Source organism: Echinops telfairi, unplaced genomic scaffold (assembly GCF_000313985.2).
Source record: "Echinops telfairi isolate 266 unplaced genomic scaffold, ASM31398v2 ScPeMD7_2291;HRSCAF=2852, whole genome shotgun sequence".
Lineage (NCBI taxonomy): Eukaryota > Metazoa > Chordata > Mammalia > Afrosoricida > Tenrecidae > Echinops > Echinops telfairi.
Genome location: NW_022106189.1, coordinates 7731625 through 7748674, shown reverse-complemented (window position 1 = coordinate 7748674; position 17050 = coordinate 7731625). Strand labels below are relative to the sequence as shown.

The 17050-nt window shown below is 42.2% G+C and overlaps 1 pseudogene; it reads left to right on the top strand.

The window, feature by feature from the left end:
- The first annotated feature begins 5900 nt into the window (after positions 1-5900).
- Positions 5901-17050, top strand: part of LOC101647531 — a 25043-nt pseudogene continuing 13893 nt past the window's right edge.

Here is a 17050-nt window from a genome sequence, read left to right as displayed (position 1 = left end):
AAGTAGATAAGGTAGGCAACATGTAAATTTAATTTCCAGTGGTCTTAGGTGACCCCTGTGAAAGAGTTATTCAACCCCCAAAGGGGTCGAGACTCAGAGGAAGTTAATTCTAAAACCCAAAGTGAGGCTATTAAACAATGCCACGAAGCTCCCTTGCTTTCAAAAGTAGAGAAGTAGTAGAAAAGGAACATTTAGAAACTGAACCTAAAGAAGAAGTTTTGTCATGGTAAGATTGGACATTTTCAAAAGGAGTAAGGTCAGTGTGCTGTAGCAAGGGTGGGTCCAGAGTTGACTTTCCAGAGCACAGTCCCTGTTGATGTAACCTTAACCAGCCAAGAAAAGGTTAAAGAGCCCTCCCCGCAGCTTTGGGAGCCTCTGCTTAAAAGGGTATTACAGCTTTTATGAGGGGAATTTAATCTAAGTACTCAAGGAATTCAAATTGGTATTGAGGGTCCAGTGTTCAAGTCCCTCTTCAGCAGCCAAATTGTGGGGTACCAGCTCCCACAATCTAACGGGTCCAAGGGGAAGTTGTGTAATTGAGGGGTGAAACTAAAGAGACATCAGACAAGATAAAGCATGCAAGCACTCACCTCCAGGACGGCCATGATCTCAGCAGCCGGGTCCTCGCAGAGAACATGAATGTATTTACAATCACGGCATATATACACTTTCGGGGAGTGCAAGCCCCCCTGATTACATCATAAGGGGAAGGGGTTGTACAATAAGCATACATCAATCAGAAGGGGACAAGCTAGGGGAGTACACACAATTGGAAGGGGTGGCACTAAGGATACACATGTGACAAGATGGGTGGACCCTAGATTCAAGATGGCAGCCTAACCTTGGTCCTCCTTGAGTTGGCTTGACCTTGTGTCTGGGCTCTCCTTCAGGGATGCAATCCACTATCCTTATCAGCAGGGAGTGGGCCCCACCTAGGGTGGGACAGACAATAGGGTCTGATTGTCCTAGATGGCTGATGCCCTCCGGGCGATAACCTCTAAGCAGCTGACCTCTGAGTGTGCAGTCATAGAATATGTGTTGCAAGCAGTGTATTAGGTTTGGCATATATTTGCGGGGACAACCTGGGGAAAAACCTTTCGGTGTCCCACAATCCTGGTTCCCTTTTCACAAACTAAATATCAGCAGTGCAAGTCCCTAATTGTGCTATATTTCCAGTATTTAACTAATGCAGGATAACTCTTTCATCCTCTATCAGGTAGAAAGATGAAGCTTTCTACTCTTGTAAACAGTTACAGACTAGGAAACATATGGGTAGTTTTACCATCCTATAGGGTTGATATGGGTTTCATATGCCTGGATGGCAGTGAGAATTTTATTATTAGAGACAGGAAGGTAAAAAGGGAGGGAGGATGGGGAAAAAAAGAATGACCTACACAGGGAGTTTAATGGAATACTGTAACTGATTTATCAGTTGGGTGTAAAGGTGAAACTGAGGTACAGGGAGACAGACAGACATAACCGACAGGACAAGGGAGAGCAGAAACAGAAAAAGTTTTATTAGTGGGATCTTCCAGGAGAGGTTCTGTGACCTAGGCCAACAGGCCAGGGAAGTCATGCTCAGCAGCTGGAGGTGCTGGTTTTTAAAAGGGTGGTTAGGAATGTATGGTAATTAGCATGTAGGGTCTGGAAACTCTGAGAATTGCTTGTGAACTCCTTGTGGCTTTCTTCAAACCAGGAACATCTGGTTTCACCGGTTATCTTATCTGGCGCCATCTGCTGCTGACCTTTGGGGATGTGCAGGGAAGCACTTGTAAGGCCCTGATGTGCTTCAGCTTAGTCCAAACATTGGGCTGTAGAATAACATAGAATATTTTTGTCTTTGTAAGTGTTATGTTTAACAAAAGGAGAAAAATAAAAACTACCGAAATATTAAAAAACCGAAACATTTTAAAATGAGTCAAGAGGGATATGAAATGATAAGCTATTTCAACTTAACTACATCTGCTATAATTCACTTTACCATGCTCTCTATCTGATTCAAAGGTGGGCAAAAACATGAATAGACAATCCACAACAGAGGACACTCCAATGACCAACACATGAGGAAATGCTCTAACCATCCGGGAGATGCAAATCAAAACAGTGATGAGATATCACTTCACACCCACAACGACAGCTTAATTAAGGACTACAGAGAACAACAAAAGCTGGAGAGGGTGCAGATGGATTGAAATTCTTATTCACTGCTGGTGGGCTTGTAAATATATACAAACTTTGTTGGAAAGTGAAATGGCGAAACTTAAAGCAACTGGCAATAGAAATTCCATATGACTTAACAATACCTTTGTTGGGCATACGTTCCAAAGAAATAAGAGACAGAACACAAACAGACATATGCTCTCCCTTGTTCATTGTGGCAAAGTTTATATAGCAAGAAACTGAAAGCAGCCCAAATGCCCATCAGTATGAGAATGGATAAAGAAATAGTACATACACACAATGGAAGACTATGCACCTATAAAAAAAAAAACAGTGCTGAAACCATGAAACACTTCACGTCATGGATGGACCTGTACATCATGCTGAGTGATGTTAGTCAATCACAAAAGGACAAAGTGTATGAATCTCTACTAGAAGTATAAACACCAAGACAAAGGCAGGCTTTTACTCTCAGGTAATGTAATCTTCTACTCCTTTCTCCCAAGTAACAAGGGAGAGAGCTTGCTTAGCACCCATGAGCCATATATATCACTTATTTTATAAATTCATCTTAAAAAACACTTTGACAGAGGAGACCTCACCTCAGCTGGGTCAGTTTTTAAGACTGGGGTAGGGAGAGAACACCACTCCATTGCTGCCATACAGCATTGTGCTGAAGTCACTTCTAATTCACAGGCATTCTTAAAAGAGTGACAAGCAAACTGCTGGAAATTCAAGTCAAGACGGGAAGAGGAGGTACATTGATGTCTTAGAGAATTCAATTAAGTTTCTGTTCATGGGTAAGCCTGGAGGACCCGCCGCCCTTTGGGGAGTGGGGGTGGGGCGAGGCACTCAAGAGTACTTATATACAACCCAAAGGGACAATACACCTGTTACTATGTTCCTAACTAGACACTTCCGACCAAGTTTCTATCTAGCCGTTGGTGACCCAAGCCACATAATATAGACTACTGGGACTTTAGATTCTGCCCTTTCTAGGCACACAGCATCCTTCATAGGTCATACCAGAAGGGTTTTATGTGGAAACCCCACTGAGTGAACTGGGCTCTACCTCAGACTCACCTATCGCAGATTTAAGGAACAGACATACTCCATTGGACTTAAGACTGAAATGCGTGAGTGTGAGAAGATGACTGCTATATCAAGGTTCTGGAATTGGTGGTCTTTGGACTTCGGTCCTGATCTCTTACTTTGAGGGTTCCCAACAAATGGTGGCTCAGGACTACCAAATATTTGCTATTTTAATGTCCTCCTTGCTTCCTTATGGTGTGCGTTAATCTGGTAGCCATAGCTCTGACTTTTTGAATAACTATTGTGGAAAGGTTTGCCCTATCACTAAGCCCTAGTTGTTTGTGTAAATTACGGCAGTCACTTAAGAGTTTTACTTGTACAAGTCGACAATGTATGTATTTTGGTCTGAAGCTGGACTAGTATTTTCTTCATCAACAGTGATTTAAATTTTATACCATTGGCTAAATTAATGACACTATCAATAGAATTACGAATGCCCCGGGTGATTGTTTATGTTCTCTATCATAAAGTGATATTGATGTCTCTAAAGTGAACCAGAGACATATATAAACCAAAGACTATGAATAGATTTGGGGCTTTCATTTAATTCTAGTCCCAATCTAAGAATAATTAGGTCTTATGACATGGCCCTGCTTGATGCTAATTCTCATGAAGAAATGGCTGAAGATATGGGTGCTATAACAAAGTGTGGTGAAGAAACCAGATGGTGTCCAGCTATCAGAAAAGGCAGCATCTGGAGTCTTAAAGGCTTAGTGGAATTTTTTAAAAATCCTTTTATTAGGGGCTCTTACAGCTCTTAAAACAATACATACAAAAAAACAACAATACATCAATTATATCAAGCTCATTTGTACATACGTTGCCATCATCATTTCCAAAACACTTTATTTCTACTTGAGTCCTTGGTATCAGCCCTTGGAGCATGCCCCCCACCCTCCACTCTCCCTTGGAGCGTGCCCCCCACCCTCCACTCTCCCATCCATATGAACTCTTGATAATTTATAGAGGAATGTTGTGTCTTTTGTTGGTGCTATATTGCACCCTGGCTGGCTTATCGCTTCCTTGTGACCCTTCTGTGAGGGGATGTCCAATTGTCTACAGATGGGCTTTGAGTCTCCACTCTGCCCACCCTCTTCCCATTTGCAGTAAGAATCCATCTGCCATCCTTTGCTGATTGTCCCACAGGGCCTACCTGGACACCGTGGCCCTCTGGTGAGTCTGTCCTGGACTAGTGGCTTCTCTGCAGGGCCACCTCCAGCCCTAAACTTTTCCCGAGCAGCAGCTGCAGTCCCATAGCTTCTCCACCGGGTCTCTCTCACCCCCCGGGGTCTACATGCAGTAACACCACAACCAAGCAGCTTCTGTGCTGGTCTACCCCCAACACTGGGGCTTTCCTGTGACACTGTCATGGATCTTCAGACTCTCCACCTGGCAGTGACCAACCCTGGGGATAACCCACAGTATCCCTGCAAACTGAAGATTCTGGCCCAGATTCTCGGACCCTCCACAAAGCAACCCAGGCCAGCAGTGTCCTGGCCAGTGCAGACCAGTCCTAAGGAGACACCATAGGCATACCCTGACCTGGTCCAGAATTATACCCACAGTTTCTGGCCACAGGCCACCTTCCAGGCACCCCTGCTGCTGCCAGCCACCAAACTGCTGCAACACCTCCCTTATGTAGTAGCCCAATATCCAAATACAGTAGGCTGCAGGCAGGCCCCACATCATTCTTATCAGCCCCACAGAGAGAAAGCTCAGGACTCAAATGTCTTTAGGGGATATGGCACCAAGCACCACCAAAACACGCAAACAGCAAACTACCTCAAAATCCTCGACAAGAAAATGAGAAACAAAATGCAATGTTGGAGGTAGTCCTAACCCCAATGACGCTCATAGAAGAAGCAGACATTTAACTGCCACAGAAAGAAATCCTTAGAATGCTTCTTGGAGTCTTATGAAGGAAGCAATACAGAATAAGGATACAATGACCAAGGAGATAAAGTCCACAATCGATGGGATGAAGTCCACACACCAAAGGGAAAACAAGAATTAAGGGGTGAAGGAACAGAAGCAAAAACAAGGTAACAGACCTCACCAACAGAGTAGAACAGGTGGAAAATAGTGCCAATGATTTCGAGGACAACCAGGCAGACTTCAACAAATGGAATAGACAGTCAAACAAGACAATCAGAGAAGCAGAAGAAACCTGAGATTGATCACAGATGCTATGAAGAGGAACAATATTCAAATAATCGGAATACCAGAACAAGACACAATGAAGAAGTCAACGGCTTAAGTAGCGAGGGAATTCCTGGAAGAAAACTCCCCTAACTTAATGAATGAGAATCAGGCAATCATATAGGAAGCAGAGAGGACATCAATTAGACTAAACCCCAGGAAGAAATCACCGAGGCACATAATAATTAAATTATCCAACTTTGAGGAAAAGGAAAAACTCTTAAGAGCAGCTAGAGAAAAAAAGGCCGTTACAAACAATAGTACTCAGGCAGGAATATGCTCAAACCTATCAACAGATACCATGAAGAGGAGAGTGGAGTAAAATCTTCTGTAAGTTGAAAGAGAACAAGCCAATCCAAGAATCCTCTATCACACCAAACTGTCTATCAAGATAGATGGATATCCGCCCTGCTCCCAGACTCTGAACCCAGGCCTGCTCCAGCCTGGCCATGGCGCTGTTGTGCTTCTCGACCAATCTGTCTTGGCTGTTCCCTGAGCTCTCCGGCCTCTCCGAGCGGCTCAGGCCTTTGGGAAGCGCAGGCTTCAAGGCCGCCAAGGTGGCCTTCCTCTACTCAGAGCCCTTAGAGGCACTGGCATACACGGTGCAGGAAGCAGGACTGCAGCTGGTTCTGATGAACACACCCATTGGGAGACCCAGGAAATGGGAAAATGGGTCTAGGAGCCGTTCCTGGGTACAGGCAGCTTTCTGAGAGGGATTGGAACATGCTGTGCTCTCTGAAAAGGCTCTGGCCTGCCCCAGAATTTACCTGATGACTGGCCAGGTGCTGCAGGGGGGTGACTAAGCAGCTGTCAGGGGGAACATGGAGGCAGTTTTTCTGGAGAACCTGAGGCATGGAGCTGGGGTTTTGGCTCAGGAGAACCTCGTGGGATAGCTGGAGCCCATTAACACCTGCATCACTGACCACTGGTTCTTTCTGGATAACCCCCAGCAGGCACAGCCATTTTACAGAAGGTGGGAAGACCCAAACTCCAGTTACAAATGGGCATGTTCCACTGGCAGATCATGGATGGGAGCCTGATGTCAAACATCTGTGAGTTCCTGCCCCTCATTGGACATGTGCAGGAGGCACAGGTCCCAGGCTGATGGGAACACAACTGCCCAGAGAACTGAACTTCCCCTACCTCTTCTTGCTGCTGGAGGACGGAGGCTACAAAGGCTTTGTGGACTGAGAGTACCAGCCACAAGAAGACACCTCAGAGGTCTTGGCATGGCTGTATTCCTACTGGGACAGACAGGGCCACCCACAGGCTGACCAGCGAGGCCCTGTATACCACCCATGTGCTTCTGTGGGACAGCAAACATCCTGTGGCCCCTCCTCTGAATTAAGACACCCTGCAGAATGGAAAAAGAAAAAAAAAGATGGAGAGATAAGTGTCTTCCCAGACAAGGAAAAACTCAAAGAATACACTATAAGACACCCAAACTGGTGAAAAATCCTTGCTGACTCACTGTGGTTAGAATATAAACATTCACCAAGTACAAATAGGAGATGAACTACATAGCACAACCCCACCTAGAAGTCAATGTGCTGAAAACAACCACAAAGATCACATTGTCTCAATGGCAAAATCGAATACCAGCCCCACCCCCACCCCCCGCCATATACTCAAAACAATGTTATGTGGAGAGATAGGGAAGCACCCAACACAAAAGGTATGGGATGACAACAATGAGTCCACAGATGGTGGTAAGAACTGACTATCAATGGTCTGAATTAACTCATTAAAAGACAAAGGCTTGCAGACTGGCTCAGAAAACATAACCCAACAAACTGTTGCCTGCAAGAGACACACCTTCAGCTCACAGACAAAAATAGGAGAAGAATGAAAGGCTGGTGAAAAATATACCAAGCAAACAGCAACCAAAAAAAGCAGGGGTTGCAATTCTAATCTCAGACAAATTCGATCTCAAAGTGCAAATCATAACAAGAGATAACAATGGTCACTATATAATGCTAAAAGGATCAGTAGATCAAGTATCAGTGAGTATAATAAATACATACGTGCCTAATGAGAGAACTACAAAACTTTTCAAACAAATTCTTCAAAAAATAAAAACAAAAATCACAAACTCAACAATTAAAGTAGGTGACTTTCACACACTGTTATCAGAGAAAGATAGGTCACCAGGAAAGAAACTCAGCAAGGAAGCTACAGAGCTGAACACCACAATTAGGTGCCTCCACTTGATAGACATTTATCAAGCTCTCCACCCAAATACAAAAAAATTCATCTTCTTTTCAAGTGCACATGGCTCTTATTAAAAAACAGACCACATGCTGGGGCACAAGTTGAGCCTGAGTAAATTCAAACACATAGAGATCATTCAGATGTCCGTTTTGGAGGACCACATCATAAAGCTGGAGATAAACAAAAGGACAATAAAAAAACAAGGACAAACAATTGGAAGATGAATAACAAACTTCTTTGGAATGAGTGGGTACTGGCCCAAGTTAGAGAGGAAATTAGGAAGTTTTTAGAAACTAATGAGAATGAGAACACAATGTACCCAAACCTATGTGACATAGCAAAAGCAGTTATCAGAGGTTGTTTGATAGCAAATGTGTTAGACAGGGTTCTCTAGAGAGATAAAACCAAATTGCTGATAATTTAATATATTTATTTATAAAGATAATTAGATATATAACAAGGAATGAGCTATTAAATCATATACAGTTAAACATATAATACAAGAAAGAAACAGTTAAATTATAAAGCACTACAAATGGCTCAATTCAACTCACTGCCGTGAGAGAGATGTGAGAGACTAGCAGTCCTTCCAGTCCAATCTGCTGCCAGATCTTCCTCTATTTATAGAGAGAGCTAGGCTATATCAGCACAGCAGCCAATCATAAGGCAGGTCACCAACTGCCAGCCAGGTCACCAACTGCCAGTCCCCAGCTCCAGCGATGTCTTAAAGGGACCTCAACTTACAGAGACACAGTCCACAGGTAGTGTAGCCTTTAAATTGAGGCACAGGACAAGCAAGGCAGCCGCACACTGGTCCGATGATCAAAGAGCGGGGGACAAGAAAGGCGAGACTCACTTAAGGCATTTATCTCTCTGCCCTTCAGTTAATCCCACTTGTGTTTATTGGCCAGGCTGGCACAATAAACTATCTCACAATTAATGCACATATGTAAAAGGAAGAGAGACTTGTGACTGATACGCTATCACAAAATCTCGAACTAGAGCAGAGTCAACAGAACAATCCCTCCAATAGAAAAATAAATGAAATAATAAAAATCAGGACGGAGCTAAAGGAGTGGGAAGACAAGAGAACAAGGCAAAAATCCGTGCAGCAAAAAGCTGGTTCTTTGAAGGGATTAACAGCATTGATTGATCACTGTGAAACGTAACCAAGGATAGGAAGGAGCAAACATCAATAGCCAGGTTGAGGATGAATCAGGGGAAGTCACAACGGACCCTAATGAAACTAAAATGATAATTACAAACCACTATGAAAATCTGTATTCCAAGGAATTCAACAACCTTCAAGACATGGACAAATGCTTGGAAAAGTAATCATTCTCTAGATTATCCGAGACAGAGGTCAAGAACCTCAACAGACTTATGGCAATACAAGAAACAGATGTGGTTATCAAGAAACTCTGAACAACAACAACAAAAAAAACTTCCAGGCCAGACAGCTTCACAGAAGAATTCTACCAAGCATTCAGGGTAGAGCTGACACCAATCCTCCATAAACTATTCCAGAACAGACAAAGAAGGTAAACTCTCAAACTCATTCCATGAAGCTAGCATAACACTGATACCCAAATTGGGCAAGGATACCACAAGAATAGAGAACTACAGACCGATATCTCTAATGAACATTGATGCAAAATGCCTTAACAAAATATTAGCCAATAGAATACAAAAGTATATTAAACAAATCACCCATCATGACCAGTGGAGATTCAATCCAGGATGCAGGGATAGTTCGACATCAGGAAGTCTGTCAACATAAACCATCACATTGAAAAAAAATGGATAAGAACCACATGATTATATCAATAGACGCAGAAAAAGCATTTGGCAACATTCAACACCCATCCCTAATTAAGACACTCAAGAAGATAGGAATTGAAGGGAATTCCTCAAGTTAATACAAGCTATCTATGAAAAAATCAACAGCCAATGTATTAGTCAATGGAGAAAAGATGAAAGCAATCCCACTGAAACAGGGGACCAGACAAGGATGCCCTTTGTCCCCATTTCTATCCAACATCACACTGGAGGTTCTAGCTAACAGCATAAGACAACAAAAGGACATCAGAGGCATTCATCTTGGGGATGAATAAGTAAAACTTGTTATTTGTAGATGACTTGATCCTATACATTGAAAACCCCCAAACCTCCACAGGAGTGCTGGCCGCAGTAGAGGAATGAGAAGAGTGGCTGGATACAAGATCAACAAACGGACTCTATTGGATTGCTATATACATCAAACAAGACGAAAGAGGAGACCAAGAAGGCAGTACCCTTCATAATAGCCAAGCACAAATTGAAATACCTAGGGATATACCTAACCAGAAAACCAAATGATTGGTACAAAAGAAAACTGCAGAACCTTACTACAAGAAACCAAAAGTTACCTCCACAAATGGAAGAATATCCCATGCTCATGGATTGGAAAACTCAATATAGTAAAGACGTCAATTCTAAGCAAGGCGCCGTATTTAACGCTATACCAATACAAACACCAACAGCCTTCTTCAGAAACATAGAAAAACTGACTACCAACTGCATATGGAGAGGAATAAGCTCAGAATTAACAGAGAACTGCTCAAGAAGAAAGAGTTGGAGGGATTGCTATACATGACTTTAAAACATACTACACAGCTACAATAGTCAAAACAGCATGGTACTGGTATAATGCCAGATGCTCTGACCAATGAAACAGAACAGAAAACTGAGAAATAAACCCATCAGCATATCGACAATTGATATTAAAGTGCCATAAAATATCAAATGGGAAGTGAATGCACTCTTCAGCATGTGGTGCTGGGAAAAATAGATATCTTCATGCAGAAAAATGAAACAAGATCCTTACCTCACTCCATGAACAAGAACAAACTCAAGGTGCATCACATACCACGAAGTAAAATCCCAGATTATTAGGGCCATCAATGAAGGAATAGTGACAAACCTAAGAACCTTGGCACAGGGAATACGTAGGCTAACTGAAATAAGGAAGGACACACACACAGAAGAAGCTGAAATGGACAAATGGGCTATACTAAGGATAAAACACCTGTGTGCATAGAAAGACTTTGTCAAGAGAGTGATAAGAGAACCCACAGACTAGGAGAAGATCTTTAGCAATGGCACATCAAAGGGCTTATTGCTAAAATAGACAATACTCTAATAGCCTGCAACAAGAAAAAAGCAGAAAGCCCTCTGAGGAGTTGGGCAAAGGACCTGAAAAGCAGTTTCACCAGGGAGGAAACCCAAATGACCAATAAATATATGAGAAAATGTTCATGATCATTAGCCTTCAGAGAAAGGCAGATTAAACCAATTATGAGATACCACCTAACACCCTTGAGGATAACCCAGTTCAAAAAAATCAGAAAGCAACAAATTGTGGAGGGGATGTGGCGAGATAGGAACTCTTGTCCACTGTTGGTGGTTGTGTAGATACATACAGCAACTGTGGAAAATGATCTGGCAATATCTAAAGCAAATGGAAATTGAACCACCTTATGTCCCAGCAATCCCCCTATTGGGCATATACCCAGAAGAAAGGAAATAGACCGTGACCAGTCATCTGCACTCCAATGTTTATTGTGGCACAATTTACAATTGCAAAGATCTGGAAACAACCTAAATTTCAATCGATAGACAAGTGGATTAGAGAACTCTGGCACATACACACATACTAAAAAACAGTGATGAACACATGAAACTCATTGTCTCCTGGGAGGAGTTGGAGGAAATTATGCTAAGCGCAGTTAGCCAAGCACAAAAGGACAAGTACAAGATGAGTTCACTGAGGTAGGTCTAATCAACACAGTGGGAACAGTAGAAAAACTAATATATAATTTATGGGGTAAGGGACAGGCACACAGGCAGGGGACAGACCAAGTCCAATGATGCACACAGCATACCAACATAAAGAAGGAGAAAAGAGGGGCAGGGTGGGGCAAGAAAAGAAAGGGGGGAAAGATGAAGGCATTGTGGGGAGCAGACCACTAATCCGCCACAGGGAGGGTACTGTTTATGTCTTCATAAACGGGAAAGGGAGAGGGGAACCACACCTCAACCTGGTGTGCCAAGCCTTGAGGGCAACATACAGTATGAAGTGGGGAACTAACAGAGAGGTCTGTGGGGCCAACCCCTATCCCAGTTACATTGACACCCCCCCCCCCACCATCTCCCCAGAAGAATGCACTACACCTCTGTACAGGGGTAGAATGTACTACATTTACAACACTGAAGATAAAGCCCGGGGAGAGTGGCAGGTACCCAGACCACATGGGAACAAACTAAGAGGAAGGGAGGGAGGGAGGGAGAGAAAGAGAGAGAGAGAGAACAGCATCCTGGCCCCCCCCCCACTTCAACGACATTCCCTCTGGGAGCAGCCAATGCACAGAGAGGACCATAGGGTCTGACTCACCATGAGACACGATGTCCCCTTACTGACTCACCATGCTACAGTGAGCAGCATCGGAGACAGTGCGGGAATTGTTCCTGGTCTGAGCCCCCACAGTAGTGGGTAACTCAAAGGGAGTGCAACACAACAGCAAGGGGAGCAAAACAACAAAGTCCTCGAGGAACTCTGAAAATAGACTTTTGACTTGGGTGGGGGGCAGGGTTTGGCACTGCTTCAGACTCAATTGGAAAACTCATAAGGGTCAGCAGACAGACTGGAACTATTCAGAGGCTATTTTTTTCTTTTTCTTTTTTCATGTCTATCTATATAACATAAGCAGGATAAACAATCCCAAGGAGAAAACAATGGGACCGACAGTTTGTGGGGACAGGGGAGAGGAGGAGGTGGGGGAAAGGGAGAGGGAAGCCAACAAACCCTGGGACAAGGGAGCAACAACATCTAAAATTGTTGGTGAGCTGGGCATAGAATATCTGGTGGGGTTCGAGCAAGTGCAATAGAGCCAAATGAAGGTAGGACATGATAGTGGGACAGGAGGAAAGTAAAAGGAAATAGAGAAAGAACTAGGAGGCAAAAGACATTTATAGAAGTATAAACATAGTCCTGTACATATGTATAGGTCTAATGTACATATATTTATAAGTTAAGTATTAAGGTAATAGATGGACATTGGGCTTCTGCACTTTGTGCTAATAACCTGACATTCTGAGATGCTCAGTTTCCCAACAAGATTGCTGAAGACAAAATGGGTGCATAAGTTAATGTGCATGGCTATTAAAGATAAAGCATCTGAGGTCTTAAAGGCTTGAAGTTAAACAAGCGGCCATCTAGCAGGGAAGCAACAAAGCCCATATGGAAGAAGCACACCAACCTGTGTGATCAGGAGGTGTTGATGGGATCAGGTATTAGGATGGGATCAAGAGATCCAAAATAAACAACCATTTCTATGTAAACAAGGGGGGTTGGAATGGAGACCCAAAGCCTGTGAACAATTGGATATCCCCTCACAGAAATCCACCAATCCATAAAGTCCTCCTTCATCTCACAAAACACACACTATGACTCCGACCACAGGAGGAAAGCCGAATCAGTAAATGTGTAAGCATCTCAGTGCTGGCAGGGGTCTCCACACGGCTGCTCCAGCACCCGGGGCTTCATCGGGGTAGGTCCATGCGGCTTCTCCTCAGAGATGTTTTGCAGGAAGTGAGCCTTGCCTGCTGAAGCAGGGAACTGGCTAAGGCAGCTGCACCCTGATCTGACCATCAGAAAGCAAGAGACCCGAGAACTGGAAAGGCGAGGCTCACTGAGCCATTTAATCTCTCTGCCCTTCAATTAACCCCACATGTTTATCAGCCAGGTTGGCACAATAAACTAACTACTTCACTGGGAAAATGGAATTAAAAGACAATGAAATTTTCCAGGAACTTTTTTATTAGTTGGGATTTAATACATATATCATATTTCAAATTTCAATCACATCAAGTAGAATTTTACTATTGCTACTATTATCAGTTTCCAAACAATATTTTTCTACACAGACTCCTTGGTATCCTCTCCCTTTTACCCCCCACTCCCCCACACTGTACCTCCCTTCCCCAGAACCTCTTATTCTTCTTGCAGTCCCTATAGATTCATCAATCCTGGGTTTCATAGACCGAAAGATGAAAAGCACATAACACAGCTTCAAGAGAGTGACCTCCATTGACATAACAGCTCTGAGACACATTCTAATACGAACCAACAGAAACTGAACAAGACAATACAGACCAAAAATACAGAAAAATTTGGAAACCAGATTAGGTCCAACCTGCTTCGTAGGGGAGATCAGAAAATTATAAGTGTTCAGGTCAGACTTATGCCTTTGCTTTTCTATAGTTTTCTCTCCCAAGCACTCTGTTTAGTGACCACTTTCCTCCCATCCCTCAATTTTAGATAGGGAGAGTTCTCAGAAGGCTTTTTTCCTATGTAGTTCCACAAATAAATCTTGGGCACCACTGTCATCTATTGCTTTCTGCACACTGGAGTCTCACAATTTAAGTTCTTATATGGGTCCCTCCTTCAACTTTGGATTATATGGATTCTAGTCCTTCAATGATTGATGATGGTGTGCTTCTTCCATGTGGACTTAGTTGGGTTGAAACGTTATGAAAATTAGTTATTTTCTGATGAACATACAACTTTGCTCTAGTTCTTTAATGCTTCCTCCCCCCATTACCATGACCCCAATTCTACCTTACAAATCCAGCTAGACCAGAGGATGTACACTGGTACAGATAGGAACTGGAAACAAAGGGAATCCAGGGCAGATAAACCCCTCAGGACCAGTAATGAGAGTAGTGATACCAGAAGGGGAAGGGGAAGGTGGGGGGAAAAAGGGGGTACTGATCACAATGATCTACATCTGCCAGGGGGATGGACAACAGAAAAGTGGGTGAAGGGAGACATCGGTCAGTGTAAGACATGAAATAATAATAATAATAATTTCTAACTTATCAAGGGTTCATGAGGGAGGGAGAGTGGGGGAGGGAGGGAAAAAATGAGAAGCTGATACGAAGGCTCAAGTAGAAAGAAAATGATGATGGCAACATATGTACAAATGTGTTTGACACAATGGATTGTGATAAGAGTTGTACAAGCCCCCAAATAAAATGATAAAATAAAAATTTAAAGTTTTTTAAAAAAGAAAAGAAAGCCTAGAAAATTAAAAAGAAGAATAAATTAAAAATGAGTAAAAAAGTAAAAGAAAAAGACAATCTGTTACTTTAAAAATAGTTGGATGGCCCTTCTTTCACATATCATAAGTGTTGTACAATGATTACTCATCTCTTTGATTAGTTCTCTATGATATATCCCGAGGGTGGGATTGCTGAGTCATAAGGTATTTCTATTTCTTTGAAACTGGACCAAGAGTCTGGCCAACATTCATGGAAGCCAGTCACAGAGCCAAGTTGAGAATCAGCATATGTCTTATTAACAGATCTGGAAGGAGAGCAGGGTAAAATTTCTAAGACTAGTTGTATCTTCTCATAGAGTTGACGTTTGGGGTGTCAATACATTTCTCTCTCTCACTCTCTCTTAAGAGTATAATAGCATTCCCAGTTAGGAGTACAATCTATATTTCAAAGGCAGGAAATGGGGAGCTAACATCGAGTATAAGGAAGAAGAAATGCCTTCGACTTGATTGTGGTGATGTTCACACAACTCTTTTGAATGTTCTTGAACTATTAAAATGTATGACAGGTGAGTTGTATGTCATTGAAACGGTTGAAAATAAATAAACTAATTAAAAGTATTATGTATTTGGGATCCCTGGGAAGACCGTGGCCATAAATTTCTGATCTGACCTCTGTGCCTTGAATTTAATTGGTCCAGCAGAGGCCCTCAGAAGCCACTGTTTTGATAGTTGTTTTTTTTAACCCTGACAAGACTAAAGCAAGTGTAAAGAGACCTTGTCTGCAGCCGTACTTTGGTTGCAGTTATGTTTAAACATGTTTTTCTTCAGAATAAAATTTGTATGTATGAACTGCAACCCCAGTAGCAATATTTTAAAAAACAAACATATCCTTATATGTTAGATCTATTGATATGATATCACATGCTTGTAATTTTTTTCTATATATGCCTCAGGTTCAATACCATGTCCACTGGTTTTTGGTTCTGCAATGTCTAATCTGTTGATAATCCAAATTGATTCAATTAATTTTTCACTTCAGATAGTGTTTATCTCAAAAACAACATTTTTTGTTAAAAAAGGAAAACTCTCACTTCTCTTATTTTGTTCTTAAATACTTAAAAATATTCAGAATAGCTATTTTAACATTCTTGTCTGTTAATTCCATCAATTGTTACTTTAAAAAATTTGATTGGGATTAATACATATATTAAATCATTCCACGGTGCAATCACATCCAGCAGAATTTTACATTTGCTACCACGGTCGATTTCCAAATTCAACTGTTACTTTTGAGTCTATTTTTACTCATTGACTTTTCTATTGGGTATGAGTCACATTTTCCTGCTTTTTTGAATGTCTAATAATTTTTTAGTGATGCTGTTAAAAGGGAATTTTATGTTGGTGAGTGCTGTATGTTCTTGTTTTTCCTTAAAGCATAGGTTCCCAAACTTATTTAGCATACTTAAAAAAGAATTTACTCAACAGCCCCCTGGCAATTAAAGCATTTGTATTATCCCCCAGCATCCAGGATGAACTTTGTACTCTAGCCCAGCATCCAGGATAAAGTGTCGGTCTGTGCTTTTGCAGGCCCCCTAGATTATTCTGGCAGTCTCTTAGGGGGCAGTATCCCCCACTTTTGGAAACACTGCTATTAAACTTTGAACTTCATTATTTTTTAATTTTAAATTTAAAAATTTTTTGAACTTTGTTCTTAAATGTAAGTTTGCTTATGCGTTTGTTCTTTCAAGTCCCATTCAGAAGCTTTGTTGTGCTGAATGAATTTGGAGACTTTATGCTCGGATTCCATAGTCTTGTTACTAGACCTTAGGGCAGGGGTGTCTCAGATTAATGTTGCTCTGGTGGCAAGATGTCAGGAGTCCTGGTGGTGTAGTGGTTAAGAGCGGCTGTCCGAATGGCCAGCAGTTTGAAACCACTAACAGCTCCACTGAGGAAGACTTGGCTTTGTACCCCGGTAAACAGTCACAGTTTCAGAAATGCACTACCGGGTCGCCATGAATCAGCATTGGCTTGATGGCAGTGAGTTTGGTTTTGTGTGTGTGTGTAGCAATATGCATCAGGCATTGAACTGCTAATCATAAGGTTGGTTGCTCAAACCCACTGGATGCTCCATGAGAGAAAGATGAGCCTGTCTGCTCTTGTGAAGATCTACAGTCTCAGAAACCCTATACAGTGAACCCTCATTTATCGCGGTTAATCAGTTCTAGACCCTACCGTGATAAATGAAATTCCGCGAAGTAGGATTCCTTATTTGTAAATCAAATATTTTC